Source organism: Crocodylus siamensis, chromosome 1 (assembly GCF_052110815.1).
Source record: "Crocodylus siamensis isolate JL-2025a chromosome 1, ASM5211081v1, whole genome shotgun sequence".
NCBI classification, from domain to species: domain Eukaryota; kingdom Metazoa; phylum Chordata; order Crocodylia; family Crocodylidae; genus Crocodylus; species Crocodylus siamensis.
This window is the reverse complement of record NC_143395.1, coordinates 12,923,694-12,944,299: the sequence shown is the minus strand read 5'-3', so window position 1 is coordinate 12,944,299 and position 20,606 is coordinate 12,923,694. Positions and strand designations below refer to the sequence as shown.

The 20,606-nt window shown below is 48.0% G+C and overlaps 1 pseudogene; it reads left to right on the top strand.

The window, feature by feature from the left end:
• LOC149872585 (uncharacterized) overlaps positions 1-1,075 on the top strand; it is a 36,469-nt pseudogene extending 35,394 nt beyond the window's left edge.
• The last annotated feature ends 19,531 nt before the right edge of the window (positions 1,076-20,606 follow it).

Sequence of the window (20,606 nt, the reverse complement as noted above, 5' to 3'; positions counted from 1 at the left end):
CAGTAGGCGCAGCTCTGCAGACATGTTGTAGACAGAGAGTGCAGCTGCCAGGGGCCCCGCCCTGGCACTGCCACCTGCCATGGGCTCTTCTGAAGCCTCTACCCAGACAGAGCTCATGGTGGGGTCAGTGGACCCTTGCCCCCCTGTCTGTGGGGGGGGGCTCGGTGAGGTCCTGGGGGGGGCTGGTGGTTCCTTTGCCTGTCCCTCCTGTGCATGACTTAGGGCCCTGGAGGAGCAGGTGAGGGAGCTCCAGGCTGAGGTGAGCAGGCTGAGGGGGATCAGGGATGCAGAGGATGAAATCGATGCCTATCTCTGTTCTCTGCAGGCCCGGTCGCCCACCGTACAGCCCCCACAGGAGACACATCCAACTCAGGAGTGGCAGAAGGTGTCCAAATCCAGAGCTGCTAGGCCTAGAGTGGCGGAAGCTCCCCAGGTTCATCTGGGGAACAGGTTTGATGCCCTGGCAGCTGTGACAGAGAAAGACAGAGAAATTGCCTCCTGCGGGGATGATGCCAATCCCCACATGATAAGGAATAGGCAGAGAGCAAACACCAGCAGGAAGAAACGCTGGGTCCTCATCATTGGAGACTCTATCCTATGAGGACTGGAAGATCCCATCTGCTGGCCTGACCCCATGGCGTGAGAGGTCTGCTTTGTGCCTGGGGCTTGGGTTAGGAACATCACGGAGAGGATCCTGGCCTACATCTGACCTGCAGACCAGTACCCCATGGTTGTCATCCATGTGGGAATGAATGACATGGCCAGGGGCAACCCTGACCACATTATGAAGGAATTTGAGGCTCTGGGGGACAAGCTTAAGGAGACGGGGGTGCAGGTGGTATTCTCCTCTCTTCTTCTGGTGAGTAGGTGGGGACTGCGACACGAGGCCTGCATTGGCAAGGTCAACCAGTGCTATTGCAGTTGGTGCTGCCAGGCAGGCCTTGGGTTCCTAGATAATGACCCAAGCTTTCGGGTGGAGGACTTGCTGGGTTGGGATGGGCTTCACTTCTCTCCTAAAGGCAAGCGTGTCTTCTCTTCCAGATTGGCTGATCTTGTACGGTGAGCTTTAAACTAGCCTTGCTGGGAGAAAGTGCCACAGGAAGACATGCAGACATCACCCGAGCAAGACAGGTGACAAATGCAAGGAGTGCCCAGGTAAGAAACAGGGGTCCAGACAGTCTCCCAAATCGGGGAGTGGCACACGCAGCTGTGCAAGGCCTTAAATGCCTATATACCAATGCTCATAGTATGGGGAACAAACAGGAGGAACTTGCCTTCAGAATAGCCAGTTCAAACCCAAACATAATAGGGCTTACAGAAACGTGGTGGGATTCATCCCACGACTGGGGAGTTAGCATTAGGGGCTATAGGCTTTACAGGCAGGATAGAGAAGGAAGGGAAGGTGGGGGTGTGGCACTGTATGTCAAGGAGCAATACACATCCTCTGCCAGCAGAATGGGGTCAGAGGAGGGGCAAGCTGAAGTGCTCTGGGTCAAGATACAAGGGGGCCGTGGGGAGAGGGATTTAATGGTGGGGGTCTACTACAGACCCCCCAACCAAGGGGAGGAGCTGGACCGGGAATTTTCAGGCCAGCTTGCAAAGGCACTTAAGACAAGGGATGTAGTTGTCATGGGTGATTTAAATTACCCAGACCACTGCTGGGAGGAACAGTCAGCCAGGTTGGACCATTCCAGGAGGTTCCTGGCCGAGATACAGGACCTCCACTTAATTCAGGAAGTGCACAGCCCCACCAGAGGAAATGCTCTGTTGGACCTGGTCCTGGCCACAGGCGACGACCTGGTAAGGGGCCTCCAGGTTCTTGACCACCTGGGTGATAGCAATCATCACTTGCTGGAATTCTCCATCCAATGCAGGGTGTCAAGGGCCTGCAGTAAGGCAGTAGCCCTAGACTTCAAGAGGGCCAACTTCAATGAGTTTAGTGGGAGAGGCGCTGGGGTTCTCAAGGGCAGGGGAGCTCACTGCCCAAGATGAGTGGTTGTTCCTTAAGGAGACTATACTCAGGTCCCAAGGGGTGTCCATCCCAACAAGAAGCAAGGGGGGCAAGAGTGCCCAAAAGCCTCCCTGGCTCATCAAGGACATCCAAGAATGCCTGATTGCCAAAAAGGCAGCATACACCCGGTGGAAGGGAGGTGCTATTTCCAAAGAGGAGTATACCTCTTCTGCTCAGGCCTGTAGGGGGGCTGTCGGGAAAGCTAAGGCAGACATAGAGCTAGGACTAGCACCCAAGATCAAAGATAATAAAAAGTCCTTTTTCAAATATATAGGGAGGATGAAGAAGGCACTGGAAAACGTGGGGCCCCTGCAAGATACACTGGGCAATCTGGTGGTTGCGCCAGAGGAGAAAGCAGACCTCTTTAACCAATTCTTCACCTCTGTTTTCTTGGGCAGGTACGGGGACTTCCCCACCGTGATGCAAGACAGACTCAAGGAGAATGCCTCCAGACCTCAATTTGGGGAGGACCAGGTTAGAGAGCTTCTGGAGGGACTGGATGTGTTCAAACCAGCAGGTCCAGATGCTCTCCACCCCAGGGTGTTGAGGGAGCTAGCAGGGCTTATTGCAGGTCCCCTGGCACAGCTTTATGAGTGGTTGTGGTGCTTGGGCCAGGTGCCAGATGATTGGAAGATAGCCAACGTGGTCCCCATCTTTAAAAAAGGGAGGAGGGAGGACCCAGGCAACTATAGGCCTGTCAGTCTTACCTCTTTGATAAGATCATCAAGGAGCACATCTGTGATGGGCCAACTTCAGGGATGATGCTGAAGGGCAACCAGCACGGTTTCATTAGGGGCAGGCCACGTCAGATTGCCCTTTATGATCAGGTCACAAAAGCATTGGATGCAGGTGTCGCTGTGGAAGTAGTCTTTCTGGACTTCAGCAAGGCCTTTGACACCTTCTCCCACCCCATCCTCATGAAAAAACTAGGCAACTGTGGCATTGATGCCTACACAGTCAGATGGCTTGCAGATTGGCTGAAGGGTCGTACTCAGAGGGTGGTGGTGGATGGGTCATATTCGACCTGTGGGGAAGTGGGCAGTATAATCCCCCAGTGTTTGGTCCTTGGGCCCACACTGTTCAATTCCTTTATCAGCAACTTGGACAATGGGGTGAAAAGCAACCTGTTTAAATTTGCTGATGATACCAAAATTTGGGGTGAGGTGAGCACACTAGTACGGAAGGAAGGACTGCAGCAAGACCTGGATAGGCTACAGGGGTGAGCTAACAAAAACAAGATGTGTTTTAATACTGACAAGTGCAGTGTTCTGCACTTGGGCAGTAGTATCTACCAGCACACTTATAAGATGGGAAACTCCCTTCTTGAGAGCACGGAGGCAGAAAGGGATCTTGGAATCATTACTGACTCCAAGATAAACATGGGCCAACAATGCGCAGTCACAGTTGACAGGGCTAACCACACCTGGTTGTGCATCCACAGGTGCATCTCAAGCAGGCCCAAGGTGATCCTCCCCTTCTATGCGACACTGGTCAGGCCACAGCCAGAGTACTGTGTCTAGTTCTGTGTGTCCCACTTCAGGAGGGATGTGGACAACATTGAGAGGGTCCAGAGGAGGGCCACCTGCATGATCTGGGGACAACAGGGCAGACCCTACAATGAGAGACTGTGGGACCTGAATCTGTTCGGCCTTCACAAGCAAAGGCTGAGGAGGGACCTGGGATCAGTCTATAAACTCTCTAGAGGGGACCAGAAGGGTTTGGGAGAGACCTTGTTTCCCCTAGCGCCCCCTGGCATAACAAGGAATAACGGCCACAAGTTGTTGGAGAGTAGGTTTAGATTAGACATACTTAAGAAGAAGTGTAAGAACTACTTCACAGTTAGGGCAGCTAGGATATGGAACCAACTTCCAAGGGAAGTGGTGCTGGGTCCTACCCTGGGGGGTTTTAAGAAGAGGCTTGATGCTACCTGGCCAGAGTCATTTGAGCCTAGTTCTTGTCTTGCCCAGGCGGGGGGTGGGACCTGAAGATCTATAAGGTCTCTTCTGACCCTACTTCTATGATTCTGTAAAGTTCAAGCCCTTTCTGGGTGACTGATATCTAGAAATTGCATCTCTGTCTTTCTAGATGAATTCCCTAACCTTTTATCCCACTAGAGATAAAACATGAGAAGGCCCTCCTCCATCTAAGATCCACTAAACTCTCTCTCTCTCATTTTTTAACCCAACAAAAAAATGGTAACTTATTCACTAGGCATGTATATGCCCAGCTGGCAACTGCATATCTGCCCAGCCAGTGTGTAGCCTTCTGAGCATGCTCAGTATATGCACATAGGCTATACTTCCATACTGCAAGCACAATAGGGACTAATAGAATTTTAAAAACTGTGTAAATGCCTAAAAGTCCACATACAGGTCTGTGTAAGTACCACTTAGACGCAGAAAAGATAACATAATTCCACTTTAGGTGCTTACAGGCCAATTTAGATAGCAGCAGAGTTTAGGCAGGAGGTAGACATGCAAATGAATCACTTTGGAGCATGTGTAGCAGCCCAAGTCTAGTTATTTACAGATCTTTGCTAGCCAACATGGAGAAACCTAATAAGTCTCCTGGGCTGAATGTGCTGTGGAGGGGCTGGCTGTGGCACAAGGGTGTTTCAGCATGGAGATAACCGACAGGGAGCCCTAGCACGGAAGCACCCTCATGCCCCAGCCAGATAGTATCTATACATGCACTGTTGTGCACAAAGAAACTCCACAGCAGGGTTGCACTTGTATTGACAAGTCCTACCATGCTGTAGAGTTTATTCATCTTGTGTGGCCTAACAGGGGCTCACGTGTAAACACTGAGATGTTTATTGTGCAGCTAATTAGGCAACTGCACAGTAAGCACCATATGTAGACATGCCTCTTCTTAGATGAGATACCATGGAATAGCAGAAGTAGAGACATTGCAACTCAGACCAAGGCTACACATGGCAGCACCTCAGTCTACAGCCATTGCCATTGGTACTTCCTCAATACGAGCATGACAGTCTTCTAGTAAATAGGGAGTCTGCAGATAACTGAAGAGGCCAGTCTGAGATGTGCACATTCACCTGCAAACATGCCAAATAGTTCCAGGGAGAGAGAATTGGATCCTGGTGATGTTGGGTCACAGCTCTTTCTCTTTGTCTCTCTCATCTATCTGCTTCAATAGTAAGGCAAGTTTCCTCAAAATGCCATTGGGAATGATTCAGTGCTCCCATCTTCCAGGTATTGATGTTAATATCACATTTCTTCAGACTAGCTTTCAAGGTGTCCTGAAATCTCTTCTCTTGCCCATCTCTATAGTATGACCATCAGTGAGGTGGGAGTATAGGATCTGTTTTGGGAACCAGTTGCCAGGCATCGTTATGACATATCCTGTCTGATGGAGCGGGTGGCATGGTGCTTATTACCCCATGCCCCTGAAGGATGTAGTTTGCACTGCTTCTATATTCCAGATCGTGAAGGATAACCATGGTAGAACCTTATCCCTGCCTTCCCTTCCTTTTGAGGTGTAGTTACTCCAGGGGAAAAGAGATATTCTAAATTATAGGTTGGTATCAGTCTTCATTGCATACTTACACAGATGGCACACAATAGCAACTATGTCATCTTTCCTCCTGTCACATCATTTTTCCCTAATAAACTGGTAGCAACTTTGGGGTGGTAGTGGAGCTTCTGTATCTGCTATATAGCTGCTGACCATTTTACAGTTGTGATCCTACAAGGGAAAGTAAATTTGGTTTCATCAGCAGACCATGTTGTACCATGGTGCATCTCACTGGTGATTCGGTCTCTGTCTCTGCACTTCAAAATAAACATTAAATAGAGGTGCTTAAAAGTTTTTTGTTGGTTTCATTTTACATGTGCTGGTGTCATTATGAGATTACTTTGTACTATTTTAAGGACACAAAAAGCGATTAAAGAGCTCTTTCGATTTTTCTGCTTATGGGTTGTGTTTTATCAGATTCTTTGAAGAGGTATGAAATTGGACCCAGTAGGTGTTGGGGAGTTTTATTAAAACCTGACAGAAATTTGTCTAATCCTGGGGCTTTACTAGCTCTGAGGAAATTGTCTTATTTATTTCCATTAAATCATTAACTGATTGTAATGTAACTTTTGAGTGTATGACAGCTTTGGAAATAATAATAAAAAACCAACTGGAGACAAAGGTCTCTAACAGCTTTTGTTTTATACTGGATCTGTGGATGCCTTCAAAGAACACCCTGGAGTTTTCAATGACATCCTTTACAATCAGTGATGAGGATGTTAGCGCTATCCTACTGAGTGGATACAGATGTTGAGATTCTACTTGACGTTAATTCGATGCGCTAACCTCCGAGGTTCTCTATTATTTCATGGAGGGTGTTTTTGTTTATTTGTTTTGATTTCTTTTTTTTTTTGTTAGTTGTGGTCTGAGATATCTGGGAGGAGGAGAGTTGTTTTTTGATTGTCTGGTCTGGTTTAGTTCTGAATAAATGAAAAGATAATTGGCCATGTGGTAAGGAAGGCGGAAGTAATGTTCCAGTGGTAAGTGCATCAGACAGGGACTCAGAAGTTTGGGGCTCAGTTCTTAGCTCCACCAAGGACTTTCCATGTGACTGTGGTTTAGGTCCCCAATCTGTAAAACTCTGCAGCACACATTTATATCTAGGGATGTGGTTGATGGCATTGTTCTTCAGGAAGGAAGGTCTAACTTAAAGTTAAGCCTGATTGAAGGCAACTGCTTTTTGAGATAAGGAGCCTAGGCCAGATCTGAAAAAGAACTTAAACATGTAGAACAAGACAGAGATCGACTTTAGTTCAAAACTACAATGAGCAAAAAAACTCTGCTCAGACCCCATCCAAAATTCCTTTTTAACATGCATGTTTTTCTGGCACTTCATTTCTGCTTCTGGACATGCCTAGAGCTAGCCCAGTTTCAGGACCAATGTGCTAGTGGTAATTGGTCTAGTTAGAAACCCCTAAGTCTCCTGGGAGATCTAATCAGGTAGATATGCTTAAAGAACACCTATGAATTCCAAAAGTACTGTGTTCAGCACAGCACCCATGGCCCCCTTCATTCAAAAACATTGTGGAGAGGTGCCACCCACAGTTCATATCATACTTAATAGAGTACTCATCTAAGAAGTGGGAGACCTAAGTTTTTCTGCAGGTCTGTTTATACAGTTTATAGCCACTGAATAAGAAACAGAAAGAGTCCTAAGAATATAATAGTCCTGCTCAGCATGAGAGTTTTTATATCACCCTAACTCTCTAACTGTAGGGAGCTCCTTAACTTGCTAACTGCAGGGAGCCTAGCCACCAAACTCTGGGATTCAGATACCACTGTGCAGATCAGGTGCCTAACAGGTACTGAGGCATATTATTTTGTAAGCACTTAGGTCTTTAATTGGAATTGCCTTTCTCTCATAATATATGTTTGCTTAACATAGTGCAATATAGGACCTGATATCATGTATGCCTCTAAGTGCTTCTATAATACAAATAACTAATGTTGCCCATTGTGAACAGGGATTGGGAACAAGTGACACAATAGAATAAAATTGTTATTTACGATGCCCGAGAATAGTAGGGTCTGGCCAGAGCAAACTGAGGAAAATTTTTACAATCATTGCTCTTTAAAAATGCCTTTGTTTTGCTGTAAGGGAGTGATGTTTTACAGGAGCTTCCAACTGATCAATAGAGTTTAGCCTACAGACCTGGGATTTCCTTGCAGCAAGGGAAAAAAGAAATATTATGTATTGCCTTACATTGCAATAAAAGGGTGGAGTAATATAACTACTATAATTTTGGTTGCAAGTAGAAATCAAGGTTGGACCATAGGAATCTACAATTTCAAGCTAAAGGCCTAAAATTTTGGAGGTAATTAGGTGTTTCTGCAGCTTTACAGGTAAGAATTAAGAATTGTTGCAGACTTAAGACCTCATTGCATGAGCGGAGAGAGTGATCACTGCTCATGCACACACTGAACACTGATTTTCCATCAGATGGTAGGGCTGTGAGAAACAGGCCCTATTCAATTCATATTTGGCTTGTATCGGGGACAGTAATTTGATCCATTGATTCAGATCACTGTCCCTGATTTGGTCCAGCTGAATCCAAATCTGAAGATTCAGGGAAGCAGCGATTCAGACACAGGCCCAGCTTTAAAAGTTTTTCTACATACCATGAGGTAGCAGCGAGGCTTGTGATCACTGCGGTGCTCGGGCCCATGGAGGGTCCCACAGGAGCTCAGGAGGCTCTCCAGTGTGCTCAGCAGCAAACCCAGAAGAGATTCAGAAGTACTTCCCCTGCTACCTAAAGGTAAGTAAAAAAAGAAAAAACATTTAAAGCTGTATCTATGTCCAAATTGCCACATCTGTCCAAATCTCTCCGAATTGATTTAAATCAATTAAATTAAATTAAATCCGAGTTTAAAAAGTCATCTCATTCGATTCAGATTCAGAGATTCAGCCACTGAATTGGGCCGAATCTCTGCTGAACTGTATCAGGGACCGAAACGTCTCACAGCTGGATCAAATAGTTCAAGCTGCCCATCAGTCCTTTGCTACCAGTTGATCTCTTTGAGACCTCGAACCTGTTTTAAATATGGTCTTTTTTAGGGTTTGAAATTCACTTGTTCTTCATCTATTGTTATTTGCACTGAATAAACATGTTGTCAGTAAGTCTGGCTAATGTGCAGTCATTACTGGTTTGTAGAAGAGAGAGTTCATCCACTGAAACTGCATGTGAAACATGCTGAAACAGCCTGCATATGTGCATTTACAAACTCATACTTGTTTCTTCATTCTTTGCTGTTTTGCACCATTTGCACTTACATTTCTATGGATGCATTAGTAGCTAAAGAGGAGATTATAAGAGTCCTCTGGGAAGCAGTCCTCATCTTGTGTTGAGAGGGAATGAGAGTTGGAGACCTAATTCCAATAGGTGCACTTGGAAATCTCCCCCCACATAAATCATAACATCATACGGCAATACACAATAGACTTGCACAGAAAAGCCCCATCAAATACAATGCAACCACTGGAATCAGATTTAGTTCAGAATTTTTAAGCCAAAAGCAACTGTCATGACCATTTAGTCTGACCTCTTGCACAATCTAAACTACAGGACTTTATTCAATGATTTCTATTATGATTTATGATTTGGTGTAGCAGGATATGGGACCAGGATCCCATTGTTTTTGGGTCTGTAGAACAGTCCTAGGCCCAAAGAGTTTAATCTGTGGATGATATCAAACCTGAAATTCTTTCTTGAGTTCTATTACATCTTTTTCCAGACATATCTGGTTGTCTGCAAAAAGGTTTCAGATGATGGAGAACCTGCCCAATTCATAGACAAGATGCACTAATTTAAGGCCCTGTTAAAAATGCTCCTTATGGGACTCCTGACTTGTGGCTGTCAGTTTATGATTTATCTGTGTTCCTGTCCATGACAAAGGGAGTAAAATAAAGTTCCATCTCAATGTGTCTCTGACCCACAGGCATGGACTTCAAACAGTACAGTCATAAGCAAAGGGAAAAGTGTGTGGAAAGGAACAATCCAAAAATGACAAACTAAACCCCTAATCATAGAGAATATGTAAAACTAGTGATTGATTATAAAGTGTAAGTGCAAGCATATCTTTGGTGAGATTTAATGTGTCACTATTATTACACTCTGATTCCTGCAGCTCAAGCTAGCTTTATTTTTTTAAGGTGTTCAGGCTATGATTGTAACTTACTCTGACAGCCAGCATGTCTCAAACATGCCACTCTGCTCTACAGGTACTACCTCTTGGACCAGAAGCGATGTAATCAAGCCTACATAACATTGAGGTCCAGCTAATTAGTACTGCCTGGCACAGTAAATTTGCAGTCTAGACATGTCCTCAGAAAGCATTACAGATGTCAAGACCAACCTAATTATATTTAAAACTATGAATGCCTTTTTAACTGTTCCTAGCCAATCAGAAAGGAAAAGGACCATACAGTTATAGTTCATAGAAGTGAACAAATGAGGTGGTTCAGTATAAACAATAAGTATTTATTTTAAAGTATCTGATATACTCTTTAAATAACTTTTAAAATAAAAATTTGAAAGTAGGAAATCTAAAACTAGTCCTAAACAGAATTTCAAACATTCTTTCTACAGTGAGTACCAGGCACCCTCATGGAACAAAACTAGTTTGTACCATTGAGCTTTCAATTTACAGTCACCTCATTGCATTTTTGTCTTTCAACTCCATCTGAGACATTTTTGCATCAGGCTTCCACTCCTTGAATTCAGCTCTTACCAGTCTCTATCTTTTCTTAGCCAAATACCTAATACTTCATCCTCTTCCTCCAAGGCTTATCAGCCCCTGTTGACATTGACTAAGTTCTTCTTGAAATCTTATCCTTCACACCCATCTTCTCCATCCCTTCCTGTTTCTCCTTCTATCTCTATCTGATCTTGCCTTCACTGGGTGCATCTCCATGAGACACTTTACCATGCAGTAGACAAATTTACCCCATGGTAAAGTGTCACTGTCTAAATGTGCAGACACTTACCGCGTAGTAAATTAATCTACTGTGTGGTTAATATGCTTTCTGAAAATGTAGGTAGCAACTTAACTGCACCATAGTTACTGTGCAGTAGCTTACATGTAGATACCAACTGGGAGCAAATTTGCTGCCAGTCAACCCCACCACCAGGGCCACCCACAGGCTAGACCCAAGACCCAGGTTTTTCTAGCCTCAGGGTTAGGGCAGCTGGCCTGGCCTTTAAAACTCATCAGTGTTTTAAAGGCCAAGCCTGTTTTTGGCCACTGGCCACTGGGTCCTGCAGCAGTGGCCCTGAGCCAACTGCAGCAGCCTGCCAAGACTCAGGTACTGGCCCCCAGGCCAACCCAACCACAAGCCCATCTGTCCCATGCCATGCCCCTGCATTATGCATTACAGGCACTGACCCAGGGCCAGCAAGCCCAAATTCTCACATGCAGCCCCTGAGACCCATCAAGGGAGCCACACTGGAGTCATCCCTGACTCCACATACCACCTCCTGGTGACAGGACTGGTCCAAAGTGGAGAATGTAGACCTCATGGAGCTGTGGGGTAAGGCTGAGGTCTGGAGCCAGTTTGCTCAGAGCAGGTGTTCCAGTAACCATGTCCAGAGCTGACACAGGCAGAGTGCAGGGCCCAGGACAAATCAGCTCATGTGGGGCCCCAACCCCGTCCTGATCCCACATGCACCCGATGTGAAGAAGACAGGGGTGGGAAGCTGTTAGTGAATGCCCGGATTCCTCTCTGACTCACCATGGTCACTCTGCCCAACTCCACAGCCTCCCCCCCCCAAAAAGTGCAGGGCCCAAGACGGTCACCCCAATACATGCCCCCCGACCCGGGGACAGCCCTGCCCATGTCTGTGAAGGCCTGTCAGGTGTCATGAGGGAGCACAGGAACAACCAGTCAGTGTGCCAGTGCTGCATAAAGGTCTAGGCCCTCTGGGTGCAGTGGGTCAGTGTCCCCAACTACAACTGCCAGTCAAGGGGTGCTTGCAGGCCGATGATCTTTATGCAGCAGCAGGACCACATCCTCACAGTTCAGGACCCTGGCCAGGGCTGTATCATGTATTCCAGAATGGGCAGCATGCCAGACCCTCTGCTGTGGCCTGGCAGCAGCAACAAGCCAGGCTGTACTTGTAGGGGTACCTGTGCCTACATCAGTGTGGGCAAAATACGGCCCAGAGGCCAGGTCTGGCCACCAGGCCATTCTATTCGGGCTGTGGGGCCCCTAGAAAAATTATAAAATTAGTATTTACTTGCCCCTGGCTGCCAGTCAAAGATGACAGGAACCAAAGTTAATAGGACCCAGGGGGAGCCAGCAGCCCCCCACCCCCAACTGGAAGCTCCTCCCTTGCAGGGGCTTCTGGCCTGGGACTATGAGTCTGTTTGTGCCTGCCTGGACTGGACCAAGAAATTCAGGTGGGGGGGGAAGCAGGGGAGGACTGTGGGTGATTGCCCCAGTTCTTAGGGATGTGCTGGCTCCTGCTGAGTCCTGCCATCAGGGCCCTGCAACTGGGAGCAACGTGGTGCAGGAGCAGCCAGCAGCATGCATGACCCAGTGTCCCGGGGCCAGCACCAGCGGGGACCAGAGCAGGAGGGAAGAAGCATGGAGCATGGACTGGCAGGGATCTATGGAGCTGGGCTGGGCTGGGCTGGGCTGGACTGGGCTGTGCCAGCAGGGAGAGAGGGAACCTGACCCAGCTCCATAGAGCCTCTGCCAGCTAGGACCCTGCACTCCTGCTGCCCCACTCTGGGCCTTGCCAGCGCTGGCCCCAGGACACTGGTGCAGGTCCTACACTCCTGTCCACCTGTTGCTGTGCTCCCATGCACCCACTCTCTCCAAATTCCCTCCCCACCTCAGCCCTGTGGTACAGGGGAGGGGGACCAGCATGTGCAGCCCCAACCCCATGCACCCCGTATTTGTCCATCTGGGCTGAGCAGTGGCAGCACAGAACAAACTGCTGCTCAGTGTGGGGGAAAAGTAGCCCCTCCCCCTCCCACTGCTGATGCTTCCTGGTGCATCTGCCTGAAATCTGCACAGGGATGCCCTGTGTCTCCGTTGCACCACCTCCACCTTGGGCTGCACCATGGGGCAGCAGTGGCAGTGCAGAGAGGATGCAGGGCAGCCCTGCATGGGCTCTGGGTGGCTGCACCAGGAAGCACAGGCAGTAGGATGGGGAGGGACCTCTTTCCCCCCCATGCTGAGTAGCGTTTCCTTCAGCCTATATAGGCAAGCCCAGAGCCAGCTTGGTATAAGCAGGGTTGCAGCTGCATGTTCTGGTCCCCACCACTGCTGCTGCATGCTCAGAGGTGGCAGGACATGCCACAACTGGGTGCTGGAGAGCAGGTGCAGTGCATGCTGGGGCTGCGTGCTATTGGGGGTGGTGGGGAGATACCACAGGGTGCTCAGGCTCTGAGCTGTTGCAGGGTGGAGGCAGGTGCTGAGATGGATGCACACGGGGGGGCTCCCATGCACATCCCACATACCCTCAAACCCTTTCTACAAACCCCACAGCTACACCTTTCCCCACACACAATTGCACACCCCACAAGTAGAGATCCACACACACATCCACACCCCTCCATCCCCAGCCACTGACATCCACACACACACCCACAGCTCCCTACAAGCCCCACACAAATCCATGCATACCCCTCGTCACCCCTGCACACCTCACACAATATAGAAGATTTACCTGAACTAAATCTGCATTTTGAGCTATTATGCAATCACTTCTACATACACAGCACAAACACACACAAATAAGAGCAATTGTTTTTTTTTTAATTAATTTTAAATATATTATTATGGGTGTTTGATTTTTGTATATAATTTGTTTTTTTCCCTTGTTCTAAGATGGCAAACCCTCTTCCCAAAAGGAGTACTTCCAGGAACAAGGGAAGGGACTTCCAGTGTCATAGATCAGTGATTAGGGGTGGGATTTCCTGTCCCCAGATGGTGACCAGGGGTCAGGGCACCTGTCCAGGGGTGGGGCTACACATGTGGCCCTTGACAACTTGCCAAAACTTGGTAAGCAGCCCTCGGCCCAAAAAATTGCCCGCCTTTGGCCTACCCAACGTCCCTGCCCCTCACAGCCAAAAACAACATCACTGCTAGCATTGACATATTTCTCCATATGTGAGAGGCCCATGCCTGCCTAGATACGGGTAGCTTGGCTGCTCAATCAAGTTTTGCGCTACCTCCCACCTCCCTGTGTGGAAACTCCATGGGCCAGGGGGAACTTGGCCAGGCTGGGCAGGGAAGGGGTAGGGGGAGCTGCAAGATCAGGAAGAGCCATCCTCCTAATGTGGGGCTTACTGGGTGGGTGTGGCAGGTATTCCAGGTGATCTGAGTCTGTCCCTATGGGCAGCAATGACATCCTGGGGTGCAGGGGCACAGTGCATGACTGGCTTTTCAGGGGTCCCCTCCAGGGAGAAACTGGATATCATCAGGGTGGGTGGTGCCAGCCCCAGGCTGGCTCCCCTTCCAAAGCTGACAGGGCAGGCATTGGCATGGGCTGCCGAAAGTGTTGGACAATGCTGGGGGTGGGGACTGGCAGTACAAGGTGTCCTGAGGGACCTTCCCCTGCTGACATCTTATCACCACTGCCAGGCTGTGGCAGAGGCTCTGGCATGCCACCTGTGCTGGAATACATAGTACAGCTTTTCCCTGGTTATGAAGCTTTTATGGGCTGCATAAAATGCAAGGTCCTGTGGTTTGCCCCCAAATAGCAGTTGGGGTAGTGGTGTAGGAGAGGCATTGGTGTCTCAGAGCTTCAATAAGATGGGAGTCCGAGATGGGTGGTTGTTCCTTAAGGAGATGATCCTCTGAGCTCAAAGGGAGTCAATCCCAATGTGCACCAAGGGGGGCAGGAGTGCTAAGAAGCCCCCATGGCTTGGCAAAGGCATCCAGGGATGCCTAAGGGCAAAAAAGGAGGCATACAAACAGTGAAAGCAAGGAGCTATCACCAAGAAGGATTACACCTCCACTGCTTGGGACTGCAGGGAGGCTGTTAGGAAGGCCAGGGCAGAGATGGAGCCAGGACTAGTGACCAGAATTAAGTCCTTTTTCAAATACACAGGAAGTAAGAAGAAGGCACCAGTTAATGTGTGGCCCCTACAGGGTAGACTTGGCAATCTGGTGATTGTAGCAAATGAAAAAGCTGACCTCTTTAATGAATTCTTTGCCTCCATGTTCCTGAACAGGGACTGTGACATCTCCCCCAGTACAATTGCAGATGGACCTAGGGGAGGCACCACCATGCCTAGAGTCAGCAATGCCCTACTTAGAGAACTTTTGGAGGGGCTGGACATGTTTAAATCAGTAGGTTCAGATGCTCTTCACCTGAGGGTGCTGAGGGAATTGGTGGAGGTCATAGTGGGGTCCTGGCACAGCTCCATAAGTGCTCATGGGGCACTGGCCAAATACCAGAGGGTTGGAAAAGGGCCAATGTGGTCCCCATTTACAAAAAGGGGAAAAGGGAGGAGCCTAGCAATTATAGGCCAGTCAGTCTTAACCTTGGTTCTTGGGAAGACCTTTGAGAAAATTATTAACGAGCATATCTGCAAGGGCCCAGCAGGAGAGGTAATATTCAGGGGCAACCAACATGGGTTCACTGAGAGCAGGTCCTGCCTGACTAACCTGGTTTCTTTTTGTGATCAGGTCACAAAGTCCCTGGACGAGGGTGTCTGGGTGGATGTCATCTTCCTGGACTTTAAGAAGGCCCTTAGCATGATTTCCCACCACATTCTCTTACAAAAACTAGGCGACTGTGACATTGATGCCTACACAGTCAGATGGGTGGCAAATTGGCTAGACGGTCGTACCCAGAGAGTGATGGTGGGTGGGTCCTTTTTGACCTGGAGTGATGTGGGCAGTGGAGTTCCCCAGGGCTCGGTCCTGGGGCCTGTACTGTTTAACATTGTTATCAGCATTCTGAATGTGGGTGTGAAAAACACACTGTCCAAATTCACTGATAACACCAAGTTGTGGGGTGAGGTGGGCATGCTGAAGGGGAAGAACAGAAACCAGCTAGATCTAGAGAAATTACAGAGGTGGGTATATGAGGATGGAATTCAACACAGACAAGTGCAAGGTGCTGGATCTAGGGAGAAGGAACCAGCAACACACCTGTAGGCTGGGGAACACCCTTCTTGTAAACATTGTGGCAGAAAGGGATCTTGGAGTCATTGTTTACTCCAGGATGAACATGAGCCACCAATGCGAGGAAGCGGTCAGTAAGGTTAACTGAACCTTGTCGTGCATCTACAGATGCATCACAAGCAGGTTCAGGGAGATCCTTCCCCTCTGTGTGGCATTGGTCAGGCTGTAGTTGGAGTACTGCATCCAGTTCTGGGTGCAGCACTTCAAAAGGGATGTGGCTAGTATTGAGAGGGTCCAGAGGAAGGCCATTCTCATGGTCAAGGGGCAGTGAGGCAGCCCTATAAAGAGAGGCTAAAGGGCCTGAATCTATTCAGTCTCCACAAGAGAAGGCTGAGAGAGGATCTGGTGGCCATTTACAAACTCTGTAATGGCAGCTCTGTTCCCCTGGGCACCACCGGGGGTTACTAGGAATAATGCCCACAAATTGTTAGAGAGAAGGTTTAGGCTGGACTTGATGAGATATGTTACCAGATTTGCCCATCACTTTGGGGTTTGCTCATTTGTTAGGGATATGATTCTAGGGTCTTTGTAATTCTATCAATGTGCTACTTGTCTACTGGTGTTTCTATATAGACCTGTATCTCTCTCTTCTGTAAGTCATCACCTCAATGGAGCTGTCTTGCAGGACCCAGTTTCAATGGGGCTGGGTTCCTCCATCCACCAAATCAGTCAAATACATGCACACACACAGATTAACGTGACACGCCTGACCCAGCCAGGTTGTTCAGCATGGACAGGCAGACACCCTCATATGCCAGGAATCAGTTCTTTGAGGTAACAATAAAATGCAGTGAGATACAAGCACACAGGTAAGCAGAATACCTATGAATCCAGCTGGGTGTCCAGCTGACACCCTTATGGGCCAGCTTTCAGTTTATTAGGGCCCTTGTGAGTCAAACTGGGTCAACGAGCCTATATAAGCAGATCTCCTTTTGTGTCTTAAACTCAGCACATCCCAATCTTTTGCTCTAACTGTCCTAGTAGTGGTAACCTCTTGATGAGCAGACGCCACAGTATTTTGGTGCTTCACAGGGATCTTTGGCTTAGGTAAAAGAAGTGTTGCTTCAGAGAAAGTGGAAAAAGGGAAGTAGAGAATGAAAAATATAACCAGTTATAACCAGTTTAACTATAAAAGTTATTTATTACTAAGTATATGAAATTTATAAAGGTACTAGTAGTAATAGACATGCAAGGGAAAACAAACAAAAACAATTACAATATTACCCTGGTTTCATTGAGTATTTGCGGAAACCTAGCTTAAGCTTAAATAATACAATTGAGGTTCAGAAATCTATGCCTAGAGCAAAAAAGAGAAAGAGAGAGAGAACAAGAGCTGGGAACTTACCATTCCAATGCACTTGGGTTGTTTGCTGACAGATAAAGTTCTTAGCATGATCATTGATGGTTAAACAGACTATAGAAAGAGACAATCTTTTTCGTCCAGCTTCTTGAGAACAACAGCAGATGGTGTCAGAGAGATTTCTCCCTCTTATAGCATACTGTTTGCTGGTTTTCACAGCTTATTATACCCTTAGTCCAGCCTCTTCAAAGCATTCTTTTAATTGTGTAAATAATTGTCTTTTCTAGTGACAAGGGGTTATCTGGTTTGGAACATCTCAAGAAACTGATTAACAACCAGGAAAAACATAAGATTTTAAGAAGTAACCAAGCACTTAGGAGCCAGCTTGAAATTCTTATGAATAGAAGATATACTGGATGGGGCAACCAACACAGGTCTACGGGCAACCGATACAGGTTTAGGGGCAACCAACACAGGTTTAGGGGAAACCAACATGGGTTCATTAGAGGCAGGTCCTGTCAGACCAACCTGGTGGTCTTCTACGACCAGGTCACCAAATCATTAGATGCAGGGGTAGCAGCGGACATAGTCTTCCTGGACTTTCTGAAGGCCTTCGACACTGTCTTTCACCCCATTCTCATTAAGAAACTGGGGGACTGTGGTGTCGACACCCACACAGTCAAATGGGTCACCAACTGGCTGGAGGGCTACACCCAGAGAGTGGTAGTGGATGGGTCATTTTTGATCTGAAGGGATGTGGGCAGTGGGGTCCCACAGGCATTGGTCCTCAGGCCCACATTTTTCAACATCTTCATCAGTGACTTGGATGAGGAGGTAAAAAGCACCCTGTTCAAATTTGCTGATGACACTAAGATGTGGGGGGATGTGGGCATGCTAGAAGGAAGGAGCAGGCTACAATAAGACCTAGACAGGTTACAGGGGTGAGTGGACAACAATTGGATGGGATTCAACACTGACAAGTTCAAGGTGATGCACCTGGGGAGGAAGAACCGGCACCATACCTACTGGCTGGGAACTCCCTTCTCATCAGTGCAGAGGAGAAAAGGATCTTGGAGTCATCACTGATGTCAAGATGAACATGGGCCGGCAGTGTGGGCATGCAGTCAGGAAGGTCAACCGCACCTTGTCATGCATCCTCAGATGCATCTCAAGCAGGTCCAAGGAGGTGATCCTCCCCCTCTATGTGGCACTGGTCAGGCCGCAGCTGGAGTACTGCATCCAGTTCTGGGCGTCGCACTTCAAGAGGGATGTGGACAACATGGAGAGGGTCTAGAGGAGGGTCACTCACATGATCAGAGGACAGCAGGGCAGGCTCTACAAGAAGAGACTCTGGGACCTGAACCTGTGCAGCCTCTATAAGAGAAGGCTGAGGGGGGATCTAGTGGCCTGTTATAAACTAGTCAGAGGGGACCAGCAGGCATTGGGGGAGTCCCTGTTCCCCCAAGCACTCCCAGGAGTGACTCGAAATAACGGTCACAAGCTAGCAGAGGGTAAATTCAGATTAGACATCAGGAGGCACTACTTCACTGTCAGGGCGGGTAGGCTCTGGAACCAACTTCCAAGTGAAGTGGTGCTGGCGCCTACCCTGGGGGTCTTTAAGACAAGGCTAGACCTTGCTGGGGTTGTTTGACCCCAGTACTCTTTCCTGCCACAGCAGGGGGTCGGACTTGATGATCTGCTCAGGTCCCTTCTGACCCTACTCACTATGAAACTATGAAAATATGAAACTATGAAAATATGGATACCTCATTGTTTCTTCTCAGAAGGCCTAGCTATGCTTGCAGCATCAGGGTTTTGTATTTTACCTGTTGTGAATAAGCCTCAGTTTAGCATGACTTCCAAATCTTACTTAAAGGACTTGATTACTTGGAGTGTTCATAAACTTTGTGGGGAGGACTTCCACCAGTCATCCTGGAAAAAGTATGACAGCATTTGTGGGCAGGGCTCCAACGGGCTGGACATTATGATGAACTATTAACCATTGTTTAAATGTTGCCCATACCCTCTCTGACTCGGTTTCTTGCCTCAGCATTCCCTAACCCAGCAACTGAGTTTTAGTCAATCAAGTTTAAATAGGCCTCCCATAGCAGGACCGGGGAATATGTGGCCCGAGATGCCTATTAAACCTTTCTTCTGCTTAGTTCTGGTTAGATGAGGTATGTGTATGTGTGCGTGGGGAGTGGGGGGGGGGGGTGAATAGAAAAAGTCCTTTGTAAGTCCAGCAAGCTGGGTTCTAGGCCTCCCTCAGGAAGACAGACCTGACAGGTAACAGACATTACTTTATGGTTAGGGCTGCCAGTCTCTGAAGTGGTATGCTCTCCTACCTTGGAGGTCTTCAGGAGGAGGCTGGACAGATATTTGTCAGGGGTTATACGACCCCGGCACCCGTTCTTGCTTAGGGCAGAGGGTCGGACCTGATGATCTGTTTAGGTCCCTTCCGACCCCAAGCACTATGATACTATGATACTATTACCCACTATGGCTACAGGTCCTTGACCTTTATGTGACACTGGCATGCCAACCGGTTGTGCCCACACTCCTGCACGCAGGTTGTTAGGTCCTCATAGATGTGCACATTGGAGCACCTGCCCTAAGAGAACTGGCTTTGCACCTCAGCCTTTCCCCACAGAGCAATGAGGTCTGATGTCTCATCTTGGGACCAGTAAGGCTCCCAGAATGCAATGTGTTGCATCGGGGACAATGCCAGCATAGCTCCCTCAATGATGCTCAGGGGAGGTGCACAAGAGTCTAGGTCTGCTGGGCCTGGAGAGGTGCCTGCAGCACACAGCACAGGGACATGGCATGGGACAGGCAAGCAGGTGGTAGGGCTAGGTCAAGGGCCAGCGCTGGGCTCTGGGCAGGCTGCTGCAACTGGCCTGAGACCATTGCTGCAGGACCCAGAGACAGGCAGAAGGTGGCACAAGCCACAGGGTCACTGTAGTTTTAAAGGGCACTCTGGGGCAGGCAAAGAGCCATCCCAGCCCCAGGGCTGGAGAAGCTCCAAGCTCCATGACCCTGAGGCTAGTCTGAGAGTGGCCCCCTGGTGGTGGGACTGACTAGACCTGTTGACCTGTAGGGTGGCCTTTAGACCTGCACTACTGCACAGTAACTATGGCAGGGTTAAGTTGCTACCTGCATTTTCAGGTAGTATATTAACCACATGGTAGACTAATTTACTGTGGAGTAAGTACCTGCATGTGTAGACAGTGATGCTCTACTTCACGGTCCATTAGTCTACTGTACAGAAAACATCTAATGTAGACATGCTCATTCAGACTTATTTCGTAGGCATCATTTTGACTCAGACATCACTGTAGGTCCTAAGATCCATGCTATGTCTAAGTCATGCAGGTTCTGTTTGCATAAAATCATACATTGCTGCTTCTTTATTTGTCCAGCCAAAACTCTTATCCAGACTTTCATCCTCACATCTTCAGTACTGAGTAGCCTTTTCTGTTTTCTTGAAAAATGCAAATTTTCCTTGCCCATTTGTTCACAGTGCTGCTACAAAGATTATTTTACCATCCACTGGGCTTTTTCTACCATCTCACTACACTCCTCCTCCCCGGGTTCTGTCTTCATTATTACATCAAACATAA